This window comes from Malaya genurostris, chromosome 3, assembly GCF_030247185.1.
Source record: "Malaya genurostris strain Urasoe2022 chromosome 3, Malgen_1.1, whole genome shotgun sequence".
Classification (NCBI taxonomy): Eukaryota; Metazoa; Arthropoda; class Insecta; order Diptera; family Culicidae; genus Malaya; species Malaya genurostris.
The window spans coordinates 136,770,015-136,791,748 of NC_080572.1; the positions used below are offsets into that span (position 1 = coordinate 136,770,015).

The window sequence follows — 21,734 nt, forward strand, 5'->3', positions numbered from 1 at the left end:
GTTGTAACCTAACCGGGATTGAATACAATAATTTTGGTAATTGTTGAGAAACTTTCGGCCGAAGCGTTGAGCTATAACTTTTGAAAGTAATTAGTCTTTCGGTTAAAGTCAAAATGTCTAACGATTCCAATTTGTCACAATATTTGAAATCTTGCATGACGCCCAAACGGAAATTGTACTAATCATACAAAAACGTTTATATATGCAATATTATACGTATTCGAATGTACCTTGAACACCGCCTTTATCCAAGAAATTATTCAACTGAAACGAGGAATTGCTCGATGCCAAATATTGTATGAATCTCTAAAATAAAAACGTATTTGTAATGATATATTCTTATTTAGTTCCAACATGTGATTAGGGCCTATAGTACGACAGGCCCTTGCGAATGTAGCAAAATGTATATATGTATATACATATATATATATATATATATATATATATATATATATATATATATATATATATATATATATATATATATATATATATATATATATATATATATATATATATATATATATATATATATATATATATATATATATATATATATATATATATATATATATATATATATATATATATATATATATATATATATATATAATTTTTTTTTGTGAATTTTCGCATGGGTCTCTCATAACATACGCTCTTTTCACAAGTTGATACCGAATTGCTTGATGTATCCTACCTCATTTCCATAAGCTAGTACATGATGTGTTGTAATCAGAGCTTTGTAAACAACAACCCAATTTGCATTCTGTGATCGCTCCACCAACAAATTCGCTAAATGTGGAATTGAAACGTTTGGTTCGTTGGTGCAATGTACCAAATCTGTAATAAAAGTTTTTTGTTATCACTGTGCAGTAAAGTATAGGGCACATATTTTGCTAATTTTTATCATTTTTTCCGGGCTTTACCCAGTATTTTGTTTACATTTTGCCCATAAGAAATCAAGATGTATTAATAGTTTTCTAATTATACTTTTTGAAGATACATTTTCAGTTTTAAATATGTTTTTATTGTTAAAATACTTCAGTTATCTTTGCCTTAAGCGTGCGCCGTAAAGATGAATGAATTGAAATTAAACGAAGAAAAACATATTTGAAATAACAAAACATTGAGATTCATATCGTGCAAAAAGTAGTTATTTTAAATCTGCGTTACAATTTATTCAAAACGGATGGTGCTTGTTTTGAACCATGATGAACTGTGTTGACTTAAAAAAAACATTGAACTATACCTAAAGCACTACCACTAAAAAGGCTAGCAATCTCATGAATGATATGAATTTTCCTCGACGATTTGAAATCAGAAGACTGATTGCAATATCAACTTATATACACAGTGGCGTATATGGTTAGGCGAACACTCGCCCCAAGCGCAACGTTTTCATGGGGACGGCAAACCAATGCTTGTGACCTCTTTTTTTGCTCATCCAAGTCATCTTTCCGGAGATGGAGTTAAGCTGGTTTTGCTCACTTAACCAACGATTGCAAATCTTATTTTGCCCCGGGCGCCAAATTTCCTCGGTACGCCACTGTATATACCGTATAATTTTAAATTGTTGAGTAATCATGAATGAAATTCTTCATCGGTACACGATTTTATTGCTTTAAACGAAGCAAATAGAAGTTCTCTAAAATAATAAGCATACGGAAGTAAGATTGTAGCACATTAATCTGGCTATTCATTACACATGTGTATTTTTTTGATGCTCTAATTCTTCGGAATTGTTTTTCTAGACATGGGAATAGAAGAATCGATTGTTTTCAGATGGGTTTGAGAATGATTTTTGCATGAGCAAATTATGCAGGGAAGTTGAGAAGAATATTACATCTCAATGACGTAGTGAGATTTAGTATTTGTTATGACACTTACAATCTAAATGTTTTTTCTTCGGAGCAATCATTTCTTCAGTCGTTGCTTTGCAAACCGATTTGGCCAATCCCTGTCCAGCAAGACTGTGCCGCGCTGCGAGCAGTCTATCATTAATAGTTTGTCCAGCCATTATACTTAAAAATAGCTTTTCACTAAAAAAAAACGCCTATCGATCGATAGTGTACTGCACCTTCCTGAATTTGAAAGAAATATTCCACTTATACCCTTTTGTGATACCGTGTATAAATATTTTTAGTAGTCTTCTAATCACTAGAACAGGCTATTCGCTATGATTGATATCTGCTCTAAAATGACAGATTGAAGTATAATTCTGTATGGAATGTTCAAAACGACGAATGTAACAATGAGAGATTCTCTTTGTTTACTTTCTCTTTCGATTATTACAGCACTCATAGCAATCTTTCACTAGAATTATTTACCGATAATAATAACTAAAGTTATCATCGAACCTGCACCGAAGAAATTACCGAAAAAAGCAGGAATATTCCGCAATAATCGAAAGAGAAAGTAAACAAAGAGAATCTCCCATTGTCACATTCGTTGTTTTGAACATTTTATACAGAATTTAAAACTGTCAAAAACAAAAGCTCAGGTCACGACGTAAAATACACTGGTGCCGTGTTAAGACAGTTTTGGTTGTGTTGGTAATTTTCTCACGAAAATAAGTATGGCGACCGGGATTCAAGCATGTAAACATAAACAAACGACCATTTCAGATCGGGATTTCACTTCTAAGTTACTCCAGTTGTCGCGCAGCCTGGCGAATCTTTGGCACTAATTGAAAATCTAGACATTTTTTCTTCAAGGGCTTGAAAGGTAACGTCGAAATATAGGAAAATGTACACATCCGATTCTGTTCATTTCGTTGGAGGAAGGATTTGGCGGATAGCACTGTGGTATCTATTACAGTTATTATGGATAATGGAGTGATTGTGCTGTGGGTGGCATTTCAAATGCAGGTGATGAAAACGATTGAAACATTCCGGAACAAAACAACACATTTCACTGTCAAAATTTTCGCAAACAGAACCAACTCTAAATATTTTCATAAAAGCAATTCCTGGAACGTCATTTGTTTATGTTTTTTCTTCTTCACGTCTCTCTGTTATTCCAAAGTAAAATGACAACCGCACCAACACATAGAAAAACGTGATCACCAGGGTATTTTACATCGTGAGCTCAGGTATTATGATTTCAACAGCGTTCCCAGGTTATTTTTCCAAAAATCAATATTCGGCGCAAAAATCTATCTGCATCATATCGGTATCAGAATCTCGTCAACAAAAGTTCACGGAAATGTCACCAAAGCTCATTTTGGTGAGCAAAAAAAAGGTCTTGTAGCAACCTTTCCTCTTGTCTATCTATGCTATCAACTAAAATCGGTATTTATCTGTACGATTAATGAATTATCGGTATTTTGGTAGTATATATCTGTATTGCGGTATAGACCAATCCACGTGCGAATGTGTTGGTGTGGCTATTCTCAGCAGTTGAAAGGTTAATGCTAGTGTGAGTATGTCGCAATAACCCAGTGAATTTTGTCGAGCCGCATCGTGTCAATTATTGAAGACATATATGCAATAAAAAAACACTGCAATGCCAAGAGAACAGATGAGAAAGACATAAAATCATTCATGAAACTCTACATCACGTAATGGAACTGTCTTCTACTTGGTTCATTAGTTCATAGCTTACGAAATTTTATATGCATTTTTCGCAGTGTATGATTATGAGTCAAAAATGTTTTACCTCAGTGTAAAATTGAACCCACAACAAACTTTGACTTCGGCTCGCACACATTCTTATTTCGTATATGAATAGATCTGCGCACTCTGCATCGGTGTGAGTAACAGAGACGTCAAATTGCTCAAAAGAGGTCCAATATCTGTATAAATACCGATAAATCGATATACCTGGCAACGTCGGATATCGTGCCCTGTTTAGGGCATATTCAGGAGTGTTTTAGTTCTAGATGCATAATTTATGTCAGTTACGAAATTTAAATCTGGATTTTATAACAAAAAAAAACTGGCAGCCCCAGCAGTGTTTAACTCGTGTTTTAAATATACAAAAAATAGAACGGCATCGTAGACCAGTTTAAAATTTGACAGAAGAACTGGTCGAATAAATAAAACTAGAACGGCTTGCTGGGGATACGTTTGTTTCAGTTTCAGTTATATTATAGAACTGGTAGCTGTCATTCCAAACGAACAGCTGTCGCCACTCTGATTATAGTCACTCTAACCCTACACTTCTGCTGGCAGCCAGCATCCCGCTTGTGAGGAATTCTGGCAACCGTCAGAAAACTGGCTGCATTCCGGCTGCTGTTAAAATTGTTCAGGCGAAATTGCGTAATTATCTCGACGTATGTGTCTAGTTTATTTCTCTCTTCCTTCTTTTTTCCTTTTTTATTCGACTTCATTTGATGTTTGTCAATCCCGCATGTACATACAAAAAACGAATATTGAGACGAGTTAAATGAGATTGAAATATGTGTATGTTTGGTAGTGAGAAAGCACTGTTATTGGCAATAACATTTTCATAATTAGTATGTATGAAGGGCAATAATTTATTGCCTTTCATATGTACTTTTTAATGAAAAAATGAAACCAAGACGCTAAATATGTAGAACCGATTCAAAACGGTTCTGCCAATCTTGTATGGTAAGAATCTGGTGGAAACAGAACCGTTAATAACCGCTAGGCGAAATTTTCTGCTGGAATCATTTGCATTGTTGCTAGACTTTTGCCGGAATTCTGGCAGAATTCCGGCTAAAATGGTTGGCAGACATAGCCAACCGCCTGGGGGGAAATCTGCCCGCCGAGTACAAGTGAGAGGCTGGTGCCAGTGTACTGCCCTCTTAGGAAAAAACGTTCAACTGTGGTCCAATGATCCAACGTATTAGACCAACGAAGGACCACCGTTGAAGTTTTTTTTCCTAAGAGGGCAGTACACTGGCACAAGCATTCTGGCAAATGGTAATAGTGTAAACGTTACCAGAGATGTCAGGTCTGCAGATTTGTCTGTAAATCTGCAGATTTGGGGTATAGTGCTGCAGACATTTTTTGTTGTGTAGACTTTTGAAATTCTCGCAGACTTTCGTCTATATTTACAGACTTTTGAAATTTCCGCGACTTTTTTTTTTTTTGCTCGCCAAGTCAGTTTTGCGTGTCACACTTTATAGAGAAATTGCTGCCAGCAAGACATACTTGCTGACTGCAGATTTTTTTTTTCAGATTTACAGACCCTGTCTGTAGATATTTGAAATTTTTACCTGGCATCTCTGAACGCTACATCAACGCGAAGATTCAAAATCTATTCTATATATTGCTGTAAGAGAAAATTCAGCAGCTGCAAGCTTCATATGGATGTTTTATAATGTAAATGAAACTGAAACAAACGTACCCCCAGCAATCAGTTTTAGTTTTATCTATTCGACCAGTTCTATTGTCAAATTTAAAACTAGTATACACTGCCGTTCTATTTTTTCTATATTTGAAACACAGATAAAACGCTGCTGGGGCTGCCAGTTTATTTTGTTATAATTTCTAGATTTAAATTTTAATACTGACATAAATTATGCAGCTAGAATTAGAACACTCCTGAATATGCCCTAAATGTATTTGTGTTGTTTCAACTCACCAGAGTTGCCAGGTTATTTTTCATAAATCTGTAAAAACAAAAAATTTTTGAGTGTCTGGCGAAGTGAGGAAAATCTGGCATTCTCCAGATAAATCTGCAACGCTGCAACTCACTATGATATTTTAAACCAGAAACAAGCAATGAAAATGAATAATTTCGAAAACTATAATCACGCTTTTTTTGAGAACGGCTAATAAGCCACCTGTCAACTTCCACTTTCGAAACAAATTACACGCGTTTTTTTTTAGAACGGCCTATAAGCCACCTGTCAACTTCCACTTACGAAAGAAATTGCAAGCGAGCTATGAAAAATAGAGTATTAAATTTAAGACCAGACGAAAGAGAAAACTTTTTCCTGCCGTTTACTATTATGACTTACTCTCATCGAGTGCCGAGTCATTCGAAATTACTCTTCAAAGTGAATGTTGATGGATGGCTTATTGGCCGTTATCAAAAAAAAAAAACGCGTGAATTCTCTTTCGTCTGGTGTTAAATTTAATACTCTATCTTTCATAGCTCGCTTGCAATTTCTTTTCAAAGTGGAAGTTGATAGGGGGCTTATTAGCCGTTCTAAAAACAAACGCGTGAATTTTTCTCACGAATTTCTGGATGAGAATGAGCTACAGAGAAAATGAGCTACAGGTAAAAATTTCAAATACCTTCAGTCAAGGTTGCAAAAGTCAGTGAATCCGAAAAACTGGTTCGTGCAGCCCGTAGAAAAATTAATCATTGATTTTAAAGTATAAACAATTGATTTACAATTAGATCTAAGGGTTACAATACATTTTATTGTATCCTAACAAGATTTTTTTCGTTTCCAACGATTCAATATATTGTTTCTACGATTCACAAATGAATGTATTGTTTTAAACAATATGCAAAATGTACATTTGCGGACAACATCATCGTTTTCGGATAGAGAAGCAACCTCACCTAGAGAATAGTCAAGTGGCACTTGACAAGAGGGCTTGATGATAAATCGGCTATTTGCTCTGAAAAGATTTATCATTCAAATTGTAAGATATAATTTCATATATTGACGAAGATATTTTAGAACTTTACCTATTGATACCAGTACAGTTTCTAAATTCTGTGGTATTGTTTTGAACTGCAACTTCTGGCAGTTCTTCCACTGTTTGAACTGATGAGTTCCGCACATACTCACTACCCAAAACACACTCTATTTACGTATTCCATCTATTTTTCTGATTTTTGCGAATGAGCGCTGCTTTCTTTTTCTTAGATGGACGAGGCATTTTGAAAAGATTGCAATACTAGAACTGTTTGTTTATTTCTTGCATTCCATAGCGACGGTACATAAGACAACAGGGTTGCGGATAACTAGGAGGGGAAGCAGTGTTAGAAATGGAAATTAGACAAATGTTATCGTTTTTTTATAAATATTGAAATTTTAGATGGTGACGTACGAAAGTAGTTTTGATCCGTAATTTTAACTATATTAATGTGCGACTAATTGAAAATAATGTCATTTTCAGTGCTTGCAAGGTTTTTTGTTCTCTAATTATGTATGGCATCATTTCCAATATAAAAGGGTGGTATTACCAATCCTAAAGCAGGCCGGCAAACTAATTATAGTGGATTTTTGGAAAATTTTCAAAACCGGAACTGTGAGTTATTCAAAGGTTTTATAATAAAATGTTTAGATCAGAGGATAAGTTTACCGGTAAAGAACAACTCAAAAGAGTATCATAAAGCTTACTTATGTTACAGAGCTATAATCAGCAGTTGAAATCTTGAGGTGAGTGAAAAATAATAACATTCTAAGAAGTAACCTGTAGAAGTAAGCATCAAAGAAGCAACAACAATAACATATAACAGAAAAATAAATTAATAAATCAAATCGTTATTAATACAGCACATATTTTATTCAAACATCAAAAGAAAAACCATTGTGAATACTTCTGTTATAAAACACTATCCTCCAAGCATAATAATTGGGCTTGAAATGCCTGAACGATGCCTGTTCATTGTAAACTGAAAGTTTAACAAGTTTACTGTGGGAGGTGTGGCTTAAACCAATCGTCAAACTTGTCGGGTGGAGCTTTCATCAAACCACAGACTAACAGACAGGACACTCAAATTACATTCTTTAACCATATAAACGGTCATTTCGAATATTCCTTTAGTTGGGACAGTACTCGCATATGTCATGATGGCGCCACGTTACCCTATCAAATACATCCTGTCTGTCATCTAGACTGTGTTTATTTTTTTCATTTACCAACCGAGTTGCCATTCATACAGAATTACCTGTAATGTATTGATTTGTATACCTCCATGCGAATTTCATGCAGGATACAGATTATTTACATATTGCCAAAACTATATAGAGAATTGTGCCTACTTCTCATCCTACAACGAAATACAAAATCGAACCCGTTTTGTTACAATATTTACTTGCTTCTGGTCTTAATTTCGGATGAAAATTACCAACACAATCAAAAATAGTCTAGATGAACAACGTTGAGTAAAATGAATGTTTACTTTCCAACATCGCTAAAAAAGTTAAATATATTATCAACGTACTCCAATAATTTATTGTGACGATTCATTATCAAATATTTTGATTAAATCAGGCAACCCTGTAAGCAGCTGATCGGTGTTGACAAACGAGAGGAAACCAACTAGTAAAAAACCTTTTACGTAACACAAGGGGTGTACCGATAGTAAATAGTTCGCACAGTACAATGTAGGTGGAACTAGTGCATCACGAAAAATGATTTTTATAACAATTTACTCATACTGTCATGTCTGTTAGTCTGTGATCAAACATCAATACGCTATAAAACTACTAGTGGCTCGCACATATGATTCATTCCATTAACGTACGGCTCAACGGACGGACATCAACTTCAGTAGCAAAATCTTCTGCTCTGAAAACTAAATTTTCTGTGGGCAGTAGGCCACAGTTACCTTGGCAACAGCAGTCGCGAGTCTCCAGTCCAGTGCCAGTATGGCGGAACAACAGCTACCACGCAGTCAACCTTCAACCGAAAATCACGACAATGGCGCAGACGATATCATTATAATTGACCGGTGAGTAAAATAAAATTCAACATGAGAATCCTTATGTGGAACTGTAGTCGAGGCAGTATCCTCAATAAACTATGGGAAGCCTGGTAGTTGAGACAGGCTGTCCAAGAAGAAAATTTTAGCATTAGGATTAGAGACCGCCCGTGTGTTGCTACTCCGTTATTGATCTGGACCAATTGAGATTGCAAAATGGTTTTTTGAAGTAACATGTTTGGGAATAACACATTGTTTCACACTGTGCAAACTGTATTGATCCATGCATGCTGATCAATACCGACGCCGGCCACGTCCGAATGCAGATCTAGTTGGGAGGGAAAGGATTGTTAGTTCGATGCATGTTGCTTCGAAGAACCGAGGAATCCTCTGCATTCCCACATGCATCACAGGAGAGGATACTTTGTTAGTAAATGTTTTAATAATGTTATCATGTGTTTATTGCTCTGGATAGCCGGCTACCAAGAATGTTTTAAAGTATTATCGTTTTATGTGTTACTTTGTGCTGGCAATATAATGCACGAAACAGTCAATCTCCGAAATTGACAAAACTCCGGACAGCCGGCTGTCGAGTATGCAGTCACTCGTTTATGCATCTACCTTTCGCGTTTTTTTAGTCATGCAAAAAAAACACATGTGGATTGATAAAAAAAAAGGTATCATCTCACTGCTAGGTGGATAAAGTACGTTTTTATAAATGAAACTACGTGATACAAAATAAACGAGCGAATAGGATTTAAACAAAAAAGTTGATTCATTGCATTGAAATATTCTAAACAGTTATTATAAAATCATTTTAAATCACCAAAAAAAGGTCAACAGATTTCACACGCGTCTTGATTCCGCTTATTTCCGCTTTATTATTTTAATTATTTATTAAAATTATTAATTGGTTTTATTAGTTGATCTGGGCAGCCGGCTACCGAGAAAAATATTAATTTACTGTTTGAAATATTAATATCAAGTGTTTTTTACTATGTATTCAAAATTCCGATATATGTTATCGCTGTTATTAACTTTGTAATATAAACGGATTTGCGCAATGGTTGAATTTTATCATTCATTTTATAATCCTGAAAGACAATCAATAACATGGAAGAAGGAATCATTCCTAATAAAACTTTTCTCCGAAGCTAGACGGAAATTGATAGGTTGAATAAAAAGATGATTTAGTAAAATAGAGTAATCAGAAGTAAAACATTGAAAATATCTGATAACTGAAAGGAAAAAGAAACTCCTGCAATTGTCGTCTTTTATGACATGGAAGCAGGAACCCAGTGGATCTATTCTTGGTTCAGTTTTTTCCGCCGGATTCCACACGGCATCTAGGCTGGTACAGTCCGTAGAGAGCTAATAGGTACTATCAATCTCCTAGTGGACCCCAGCCCCTGGCTGTCCAAGAAGAAAATTTTAGTAAAAACTCTGATAGTCGAGACAGAGAACTGAATATTTGAATTTTCTGCCTCAACAGGAAATCGAAATTGACAAAGAAAAAGCTACTAGAGGAAATATCAGCGCTTAAAACTGAGCTGGCTAATTTGCGATCCAAGAAAGAAGACAGTGTTAGCGACGACACGACCTGCCACTCGTCTGTCAAAACTGTATCGCAAATTTAACTACCCCTCAGTAACTGGTAATGTCAAACCGAAATTGTTGGAAACAATTTTGAAACTGACAACAAAAGTTGATAAATTATTGATTTTCAATAACAGTTACCATAACCTTGGTTACTGCTTAGTGAAGACTTGAGAAATGTAAACAAAACAAATGGCAAAACGGGTATTTCATAACGAAAAATCAAAATGCCTCGAGTGGAAGATTCTTTTTCAGGCACTAAGTTGTAAGTACTAACGACCTGGTAGCCACAACCTACCATTTTTGAAATATTTCCCAATTCTAACGGAAATGGTATTTAAATACGATATATCAGTTTTTGAACGATATCATTTATTATTCCGGGGCAGAAAAAAATAATCTTATTATAATTAATATTGCCAGTATTATTATTGTTTCCGCTCAAAACGTGGGTAATTGCCATTCTTTGAAATTTTCGGATGGGTAGTACTACCCACCGTACCTATTTCTTTCGTGGACCCTGCTGAGAGGTGTGGAATTTGCGTCCAACCAGCGCTCATGAGAATGCTTTCAATTGGTTTGGCAACGATTTCCTAAGGAATAGTACACAGCCCATACTGACTCTTCATGTCCAGCTCAAGGAGCATTTCTGAAGACGGCGAACTACAAAGAATAGAATCTGTGTTAGTTAAATGAAAGAAATGCATTATCAAAAACATTTCTATATTCATAGGTCACAAATAAGATTTAAGCACTCACCTTCATTATTGCATGCACTCATGATGGCCACTTGAATGTTCCACTTTCCTTATCTGCTCTTGAGGAGTGGTGAGGGCACGAAATTTGAATTTTTTGAGTTGTTCACAATTTCCTCAAATATTTTGTTTATTTATTGTGGCTCCTTGGTTACTATTTCGTAGCAACTTAATCAGTGTTGCTCGAGAAGATTCTTTTTATCGTTTTCAAGGGGCTGTTATATTTTTGGTAACACTTTTTATTTCAATTTTTCTTCGGAGTGTCTGGTCGTGTCGTCGGTGTTAGTGTGAGCACCGCGAATAACTTTGTCGAGCATTTCGATTCAGATGATGTGTGCCAACAGCAAACAGCTTCATCGGGAAGCGAATCGTTAATGTTCACTATGTCTTTTGGATCAATGAATATTCGGGAATGTAAACCGTCGGAGGGAGAGACATACGTAGATAAGAAAGCATACGAGCAATGGAAGGAAATAATGAACGCATCATTCAATCTGGTTCGCGTTTCTGACGAAAAAGCTAAATTTAACGTATTTCGGATTAAAGCTGGTCCAAAATTATGGGAAATTTTTAAATAAACTTCGTCTACGGCAGACATGTTTGATGCTCGCATTATGCCATTTTCCAATGCCATCGCTCGACTGGATAATTTCTTTGGATCGCGAACCTACATTATTGGTCAACGAGGAAAGCTTATAAATATAGTGCAGCAGAAAGAAGAAGCCAAGCGAAGAAGCGAGATGAAGAAATTAAATGAAGAGGAATATCAAAAATTATATCGCCAGAAAAAACGTTACAATTGCTGCCGTAACACAACTACCAAATTCAAGAGACAATTTAAGTCGTAGTGCTGTATCACGAGTCTGTATGAGGTATTTAAAGAGGAAAAGGAACATTTTGGCGAGGACAAGTTCTTCAGAGAACCACTCGAAATGCATACTGGCGATGCGTCAGTTACTACCATGACCCTTCTCATTGTCCTAATATAGACAAGGTGTGCCACAATTGTAAGCGTCGTGGACATTTAGCTCGTATTTGTGCATCTGTTCCGCTGTTTGAAGTTAGATAAGATAGCTTTATCGAAAAAAAGCTTTCTGAATAATTCGATACTCGAAAATTCCGATACAGAGAAGACAAAATGTTTGATACCTGCTTATAGACCACCAATAGAAGAAGATGCGTTCGTGGTCGGACACATAGCTGGGAAACGAGTTATTTTTTTCATTGACTCTGGGGCACAAGTAAACACCATTACGAAAAATATACTGGATAAGATACTTCATGATAATTCCAAGGTGGACAAATTATGCGATTTAAGCTACACATCGGACAAGACACTACGTGCTTATGCTTCGGAAGGTAGCGTAAACTTAATTGAAACATTTTGGACGAATCTGCATGTTTCTAAAGATAGACCAGTTTACTTAGAAAAATTCTATGTTGTTGAGGAATTACGATCTTTATTGAGCATTAATACGGCAGCGCGGTATAGCTTATTAGATATAGGACTAAGAGTACCAGTTTGTTATCATGAGAACATATGGAGAAGCGAATTCGCTATGATAAAAGCAACGATAAATTCGATCGTAGAGGAGTTTCCTAAATTTAACGTACCACCAGTACTATTACATTACGATAAAGATTTACCTCCTGCAAGAAATGTTTTTACTCACATACCGACAGGTTTCAGAACATTAACACAGCAAAAGCTTAGCAAGCTTCTAGCGTCGGGTATTATTGAACCAGTCACGGAAGGTATGGACCGGTCATTCTGCTTCTCCCTGCTAGTGGTGCCAAAAGGATATTCGGTTGGTCATTGACTTGAGAGGCCCAAACAAATGTATAAATCGAACTCCGTTCAAAATGCCTACATTTGAAGCTATATTGATGCAATTACATGAAGCTCAATGGTTTTCAACTATCGATCTCAAAAATGCTTCCTTTCATGTGGTTCTTGACGAGCAATGTCGCCATTTGACAAACTTTTTTTTCTGGAGATGCACTATATAGGTGTCGTAGACTTCCATTTGGATTATGTAACGCACCAGATATTTTCCAAGAAATAATGCAGTCTATCATTATCTTGGACTGCAAGGGCACAGTCAACTATTGGGACGATATATTAGTATTTGGAACTACAAAGGAACAGCATGATGCGAATCCAAAGGAAGTGTTGAAACGTTTGGAAGACTATAACGTCAAAATCAATGAAAACAAATGTTTGCTAAATCAACGGGAAGTACCATTCTTTGGATTTCATTTATCGGCAGCAGTATGGAGTGTAGAAAATGAAAAAATCCAATATGTAAAAAATTTTCGCAAACCTAAAACTCAAGATGAAGTTAAAAGCTTTCTGGGTTTCATTCATTATATTGATCGATTCATACATAATCGAGCGGACAAAACGTGGCGATTGAGAAACTTAGCCATGGCAAATGAATTTTATTGGTCTGAGGTGTTGGAGTTTGAACATCTAAGACGTTTGGCTTGGACAAATATCAAAACCCTGGGTTACTATAATCGGGACGACAAAACAGAACTTTATGTCGATGCGTCCCCCCATGGGCTAGGAGCGATTCAAGTTCAAATTGATGATAATTCCAATCCAAGAGTCATTGCTTGCGCTTCAAGAGCATTGTCTTCAGCAGAACAGAAACACCCTAAAAGAAGCTCTGGCAGTGGTTTGGGGCGTTGAAAGATTTTCTTGCTATTTGATGAGCATAAATTTTAAAATTCGAACAGATGCTAGATCAAACGAGTTTATTTTTGGAGTTATGCATCGGATTGGTAAGAGAGCTATTACGCGAGCCGAAGCTTGGGCACTTAGATTACAGTCATACGATTTCTCAGTTGAAAGTATCCCATGGAATCTGAACATTGCAGATGCACTTTCAAGACTAGTAGTCGGACACACCCCAACTGAATCATTTGACGACTCAGCCGATGAGCATTTTTTATTTGTCCTGGAAGTAGGAAATATGGAAATGAATTGGATGGAAATTCGACGAAGAACAAAACGAAATTCGTGAATCATTAAAATCAGGAAAATATAATGAGAAATTAAAGGCATATGAATGTCATGCCAAATACTTGAGGACGTTAGGTGCATTAATTTTTAAGGAAGATCGTGTTGTATTACCTCAGAAACTACGAATCAGAGCTATAAAGTCATCGCACCAGCATCTATGAAGCGCATTCTACGTAACCATTTCTGGTGGCCTCGTCTTAACAAGGATGTTCAGAAGTACGTCGATAAGTGCGAAACGTGTTTGAGACTTAAAAAAAAAAACGCTCCACTACCTCTCACAAATAGGGAGTTACCGTTTTTGGTGATAGTGGACACCTACTCAAGATACATTCACGTGATGGAAGTGAAGAATATAGATGCAGAAACAACCAATACAGCTCTTGCTGAAATTTTCCAGATATGGAGATATCCCTTAGTGGTCCAGAGCGATAATGGCCCACCGTTCCAGAGTGATAAGTTTATAAAGACATGGGAGGATAGAGGTATTAAGGTACGAAAATCGATACCTTTAAGTGCACAATCGAATGGTGCTGTAGAAAGGTAAAATAGTGGTATAAGAAAAACTTTGGCGGCTGCTCGTTTGGACAACGTAAATTGGAGAACGGCTCTACAGAATTACGTTCATATACACAACAAAGTAGGTTCTCTGTCTCGTTTCGGTGTTACCCCCTTTGAACTGTTGGTTGGGTGGAAATACCGTGGTACTTTCCCGGCTCTTTGGGAACCAAAATCGTGCGATTCCATAGATCGAACGGACATAGTAGAAAAAGACACATTATCTCAATTTCAGAGTAAGATGTACGCCGATAAAAGCAGAGGGGCAACACTTTCTGACATCCAAGTAGAAGATAAAGTTCTAGTGGCGATACAGAAAAAACAAAAATCAAGCCCAACGTTTTCAGTTGAAAGATTCACGGTAATAGCCAGAGAAGGAGCTAAAGTTGTTATTCGAAGCAAATGTGGTGCTCAATATTCCCGGAATATCCAGGATGTAAAAAAAGTCGAAACGGAGTAGATACAATCATCCAAAAGGAGCATATTGTGAGACGAAATATCTCAGAAATAGATCCAAATATTCCGCTTAATGAGACTGTAAACCTTAATCTAGATAAATATCAGCGTCCTGAGAGATTATTTAGGAAACCGAATAGATTTCGAGATATGATTCTTTATACAATTTATGAATAAAATAACAGTAAATATACATTACATTGTAAATCAACCAAATAGCAAATAAAGATCTCATGTGTTTCATAACAGTTTAAAAGAGAATAGAAGACAAGAGTATTGTAGAAGTAAGCATCGAAGAAGCAACAACAATAACATATAACAGAAAAATAAATTAATAAATCAAATCGTTATTAATACTGAACATATGTTATTCAAACATCAAAAGAAAAACCATTGTGAATACTTCTGTTATAAAACACTATCCTCCAAGCATAATAATCGGGCTTGAAATGCCTGAACGATGCCTGAACCAATCGTCAAACTTGTCGGGTGGAGCATTCATCAAACATCAATATGCTATAAAACTACTAGTGGCTCGCACATACGATTCATTCCATTAACGAACGGCTCAACGGACGGACATCAACTTCAGTAGCAAAATCTTCTGCGTAGAAAAAATGTTTTTCATGGTTTGTTTACATCAAGAGCAGAGCAAAATAGCGGAAGGTGGAGTGGGAGGATAGGCGGTTTCTTGGCAGCCATTTGTGGCTCGTTTCCATGGTCACCTTAACCATACGAGTATAGTGGTTTTCAGCACACAATAAAATCAGATGATGTTAACAGTATGCAAGCTCACTTTTACTAGGAATGGTTTTGGCTCTAAAATAGTAATATTGAACTGTATATGGTATGAATAACTACTACAATTGGAATGTTTTCCACAACCGTGAAAGCATCTTATTTTTACATTTTTCTTATTGTTCTAACTAGTGCCATGGTATTTTTGACATTTCACTTCTGGTTGTTTTGAAACATTCGAACATGAAAAAATGTTCAAAAGTTATATTTATTGAAATTTCGATGTAAAAACAACAAGAATACATTAAAACCTGCTTTATTTTTCTCATACATTTTTCACTGATTTAACATTATACATGAACATTATCTATAATATATAATCTCCATGTTTTGCAACAATTTGTAACATTTTTTCCTTTATAATTATTTCTTATGAAATTGCTGAAGTACAACTGCGCCTTATTACAAAATTAAACACTAATACAAGAAATCGTAATTTCGTCGTTGGAATATGAAATCTGCCGCTGTAATGAAACTTTATGTGACACTAAAAAGGCAGACGCGTTGATTGACAATTTGTATAGTCGCACTAAGAAAATACATAGTCGGTTTAAAAACACCATACGACGATGTTCTTTCTACATAAATTATGTTGATATGAACATTATGTATAGTGCTTTCAGTAGAGTACAGACCCCTCAGATGAACTCAGTCGCAGGGTAGAACAAATGTAACTTTAGACTCAGGGAGAAACGTCAAATGGAGGTTAATAAATATTACTCTTCGGATACGAGCAGACGTGTTTTTATTTGTTGAGCGACGTTACATTGGCGACGAAGGTGGGATTTTTTTTTCTTGTCTTCTTTTTTAAGCTGCAACGAGTGACTGAGCGACACCGCTAGTTGTTGGCTACGATTGGGAAGCAAGAGAAGTTTTGACTAGCCAGGGTTGCAAGCCAGAGTGAAAAAAAAACAAACTTGGTTTTGATGAAATGTTTCGAAAACTGCTGGTTTTGGAAAGGATTTGTCGCTAGCTGATGGCTACGATAGGAGATGGCGGAACTGAAAGGCTGAGGGCCATGATTGTATATCAGGAAAATAGGTAAAGCCGGTAATTTATGATTAAATGTTTTGGAAACTAAGAATGAATTATCGCAAGGTGTTGGCTTCGATTATCACTTGTGAGGCTAGGTGATGAAAACTGTTGATTTCTTTGTATGAAACACTTCTAAGGCTTAGAATTGAGAAATGAATAACCGGCCGCCAGCTATGATTGGAAGCAGAGAAAAAAAGCAGTTTTTTTAAGCTGAAGTTTTATTGGTTTGGAGATACGTAATGGTTGAGAAGAAATAAAATATATATGTATATGTTTGACAGGCTTATGAAGTTTTATTTTCTTAGCAAGCAAATTTCGATATAAATATTTTGAAGATTTTATCAAAATTTGAAAATTAATTCTTTTTTTTATTGTTTTTTTTAACGAAGCTTCTGTCATGGATTCACTACGGTCGATTGGAACGTTCAATATGAACATTGAAGAGAACCGTCTTGCCGCTGAATGGACAAAATGGAAGCGGCAACTGGAATGCTATTTTGAAGCATGTGATATAAGTAGTCAAACAGAGCGAAAAGCCAAATTATTATTTTTGGGAAGCTCAGATTTGCAAAAACTTTATGATAATTTACCGGAAGCTAAACTTGTTTCTTTGGTATTGGCAGATCCCCCTTACTATGATGTAACAATTAAAGCACTTGACGATCATTTTAAGCCTAAATGAATGATTGCGTACGAGAGATACGTTTTTAGACAAATGAACCAAAAACCTGTCGAAAGACTATCAGATTATGTCTTGACTCCGAATTCAAGCAAAACGCAGTAATTTTACCCCTGATATTTTTGAAGAAATGATTGTTGATCAGATTACAGAGAAATCTGAACTGCACTGCGTATGGAAATTCTCAAGAAAGATAAAAGATCACTGAACGAAATAGTGGCTTTGGGAACTACAATGTCTGATTCAAAAACAAAATCTCAGCAGATGGCTAAAGACTGTGGTTACAAGGACGGAGGTCAGGTAAATTGGATTGATAGAAGAGGCTCTTTTGTTAAGCAGAGACGACCGGTTATGAAAAGAGGAGTAATTTCATCGTGCTTCGCATGTGGCCATCCTGGTCATCTAAAAGCTAGTAAGCTGTGCCCGGCAAGAAATGTTAAATGTAACATAATAGGCCATTTCGCTCGATGTTGTGTACGGAACGGTCAAGATCAAAACAGATACGATTTATTTGGAAAACGTAAATTTTATTCTCAAGGTTATACGGATGAACAACCAACTAAACGAATTAAATCAGTTAGAGAAGAAACTGAAGATGATCGTCGAAAAGAACAAAACGAGGGATACGTGTTTTATGCGATGGGTAAAAACGTGTTCCATTTCGAAGTCGGAGGAGTAATAATTCCAATGACTATTGACTCCGGAGCTGATGCTAATATAATCTCGTCTGATACGTGGAGGCAAATGAAAGATTCTGGAGTAAAAGTTCTTGAGGCATCCAAGAAAACAGACAGAGAACTGCGATCCTATGCATCAAAGCATGTACCGTCAATTATTGGCATGTTTCGAGCTGACATTATGGCAGGTGGGAATCACGCAACAGCAGTATTTTATGTGGTAGAGCGAGACAAACAATGTTTATTGGGAGAGAAGACTGCTCAAGAGTTTCATGTTCTAAAAATTGGTTTCGACATAGCAGCAGTTAAGTCAGACAAAACTTTTCCGAAAATACGAGGGATGGTTGCTGAAATAGCCATAGATAAAACCGTTCAACCTGTTCAACAATCTTATCGTCGAGCTCCAATTGCTCTGGAGGAAATGATAGAAAAGAAATTAACATATTTTTTAGAGCAAGACATTATCGAACGTGTTACACAACCGTCTCGCTGGGTTTCGCCTTTGGTTCCCGTCATGAAAAACTCGGGGGAGGTTCGACTTTGCGTGGATATGCGTCGTGCCAATCGGACAGTTATTTGAGAGAAACATCCGTTACCCGTTATCGAAGAATTGCTAGGTATCATTAATGGAGCGGTTCGTTTTTCGAAGCTGGACATCAAGGACGCCTACCATCAGGTAGAAATTTCGGAGGGTTCTCGAGAAATCACAACATACATCATCAAATATGGTCTTTTCAGGTATAACATGTTTGGCATATGTTCTGCTCCCGAACTCTTCCAGAAGGCAATGGAATCTGTGGTTGCAGGGTTGGAAGGGGTTCTCGTGTATTTAGATGATGTGATTGTTTTCGGTAGAACGGGAAAAGAACATGAATTTAGACTAGCGGCACTGCTGAAGCGTCTGAAAGATCATAATATTCTTCTGAATTCAGAAAAGTGTCGCATAAACGTTGTATCAAACAGTTTCGCTCACCTGCAACGGCAGCCGAATTACGAAGTTTCTTGGGACTAATCACGTATGTGGGACGGTTTATTCCAAATTTGGCCTCCAGAACAGACCCACTTAGATTGTTATTGCGTACTGGTGTTACATTTAAATGGACCCGGCAACACCAATCGGCTTTCGAATCAATCAAAAGCGAAATTGAGAAAGCCAAGTTTTTGGGTTTTTGTTTAACCTAAGGATTCCACGATTCCTATAGCAGATGCCAGCCCAACAGGGCTAGGAGCAGTTTTAATACAGGAAAACGTTGATCAAACAAAGCGTATAATTGCTTTTGCCAGCAAGGCTTTAACGGATCTTAAAAAAAAGTATTTTCAAACTGAACGAGAAGCTTTGGCTCTCGTTTGGGCGGTAGAGAAGTTTCGTTTGTATCTTCTAGGTACAAAGTTCAAATTAATAACGGATTGTAAACCATTGGACTTTTTATTTTCACATCGATCTAAACCTTGTCCACGAATTGAAAGGTGGGTTCTGCGACTAGAATCATATCGATTCCAAGTTGTATATGAGCCAGAGGCTACAAATTTGGCGGATGCATTATCGCGATTATCGGTGGTACAACCGATTTCGTTTGAAATGATGGATGAAGGTTACATAAACAGTTTAGTATCTGCTGCGATTCCGCATGCGGTCACACTAGAAGAATTGGGAAATGAATCAGTTAGAGATACAGATATAAAAGATCTCCTCACCGCATTAGATGGAGGTCCATGGCCAGATACGATTAAGTCATTCAAACCTTTCGAGTCAGAACTCTACCGGTCAGGAAATATAGTTCTGAGAAGAAATCGGCTGGTAGTACCAACAGTTTTGCGTAACAAGATTCTTGCATTGGCTCATGAATCACATCCAGGTATCGGGACAATGAAAAGGCGACTTAGACAGAAAGTATGGTGGCCGGGCATGGACAAGGAAGTGGAGAAACTAGAAAAAAGTTGTAAGTCCTGTATAATTGTTTCTTCCCAGGAACCTCCAGAACTGAAATGCTACAATGAAGTTCCTTTTATACAAACGTAAGTAGGTAAACCACAAAAGGAAAAAAAAAATTTAAAGGTAAAAACAGGTAACAGAAAACTAGAAGAGTTAGATGTTTTCTATGTTTGTTTTTATCTTGGGTATGGGTAGTAACTGGAAAAGCCAAGAAGATCTATTCCCTTGGTCTCGGTTTAATAAAGAGATGGAGTTGTTTTTGAATATTTCTAAACTTTCTGCTGAATCTAATTTCCATGGATTAGAAATTTGTCTTAAGATTTTTATGTCATTAGTAGTGAGTTCATGATCTTCAAAAAAGGCATGTTCTGCTACATTTGACTTGAAGTGATGTGGTAGTCCCTTTTCCAATTCTTTGGATGCTTTCGCTATTTCTGAGATATGTTCCTTGAAACGAATGTCTAGTGTTCTCTTTGTTTGTCCGATGTATATTTTATCGCAATGAGAACACGAGATTTTGTATACCCCAGACTTTTTCAAATTCTCTGTAGGATCTTTTGTAGAACCTAGTAGAGTTTTCAATTGGTAGTTCATACTGCTGAACACTAAATCTAAACCAAATTTTCTTAGTTTTGATTTTAGTGGGTGTGAAATGTTTTGATTGAAGTCCACTGATATTCATTTAAAATTTTCAGAAGGGGGGGTCAAAGTTGTGAGTGATTGTTTTTTCAACAGTCTTAATTTTTTATCGAAGATGGTTTGAATTGTATGCTCTGGATATCCATTGAACTTTCCAATTTCGAACATAAAGTTTTTCTCTTTTATCACAGCATCTTTTCTAAGGGGCAAGGATAGCATTCTATGAATCATATGGTGGAATGCTGCCATTTTGTGTTGATGGGAATGATTAGAAGTATTTGGTATGACACGGTCCGTATTGGTTGGCTTCCTATATATTTCGAATGTTAAGGATTTAGCCTCCCGGGCAATAAGAATGTCCAAGAAAGGTAAACTGTGTCTTTCTCTTCCTCATAGGTGAATTTAATATTTTTATGTAAATTATTAATTATTTCTAAGAAGTTCGATAAATCGTTGCGTTTGATGATGCAAAATATATCATCTACGTATCTCAACCAGCGATTAGGTAATAATCCCTGCTTATTTAAAAGTTCTTCAAGGTTTGCCATGAATAATTCACATAAAAACGGGGAGAGTGGATTGCCCATTGGTGCCCCTTGTAATTGTTTATAAAATTCCCCTCTGAATTTGAAATAATTTACATCCATGCAAAGCCGGGGTAGAGTAAGATAAGACCGTACTTTGCATTTCCATAAACTACTACTATTTTGTTGAAGTAACCAATCTTCCAACAGATTGATTGAGTCCTTCACAGGGACACTTGGGAATAAGGCGGTTACATCGAAAGATACCATCATTTCGTCATCTTTGATTTCGCCTGAATTCTGAAGTTGAGTAACGAATACCTGTGTGTTAGGAACTGATTTACTGAAGATTTTTTTTGGCATAGATTGGAATTCTTTTACTAGCCATTTGGATATTTTTTGAGTTGGGGCCCCTACTGAAGAAATGATTTCCCTTATTTCGTTACCAGGTTTATGAACCTTTGGTAGTCCTTTTATTTTGG

At 36.4% G+C, this 21,734-nt stretch overlaps 1 protein-coding gene and 1 long non-coding RNA gene across 2 annotated transcripts in view; both read right to left on the reverse strand.

Moving 5' to 3' along the window:
- LOC131439201 (uncharacterized) overlaps window positions 1–21,734 on the reverse strand; it is a 600,687-nt gene that overhangs the window by 328,708 nt on the left and 250,245 nt on the right. The window lies entirely within an intron of this gene.
- On the reverse strand, window positions 704–6,871 carry LOC131439203 (uncharacterized). The gene is made up of 3 exons (XR_009231079.1): window positions 6,613–6,871; window positions 6,484–6,542; window positions 704–840 (listed from the first exon to the last, which is right to left on the reverse strand). It is a non-coding gene; the product is annotated as an uncharacterized LOC131439203 (long non-coding RNA).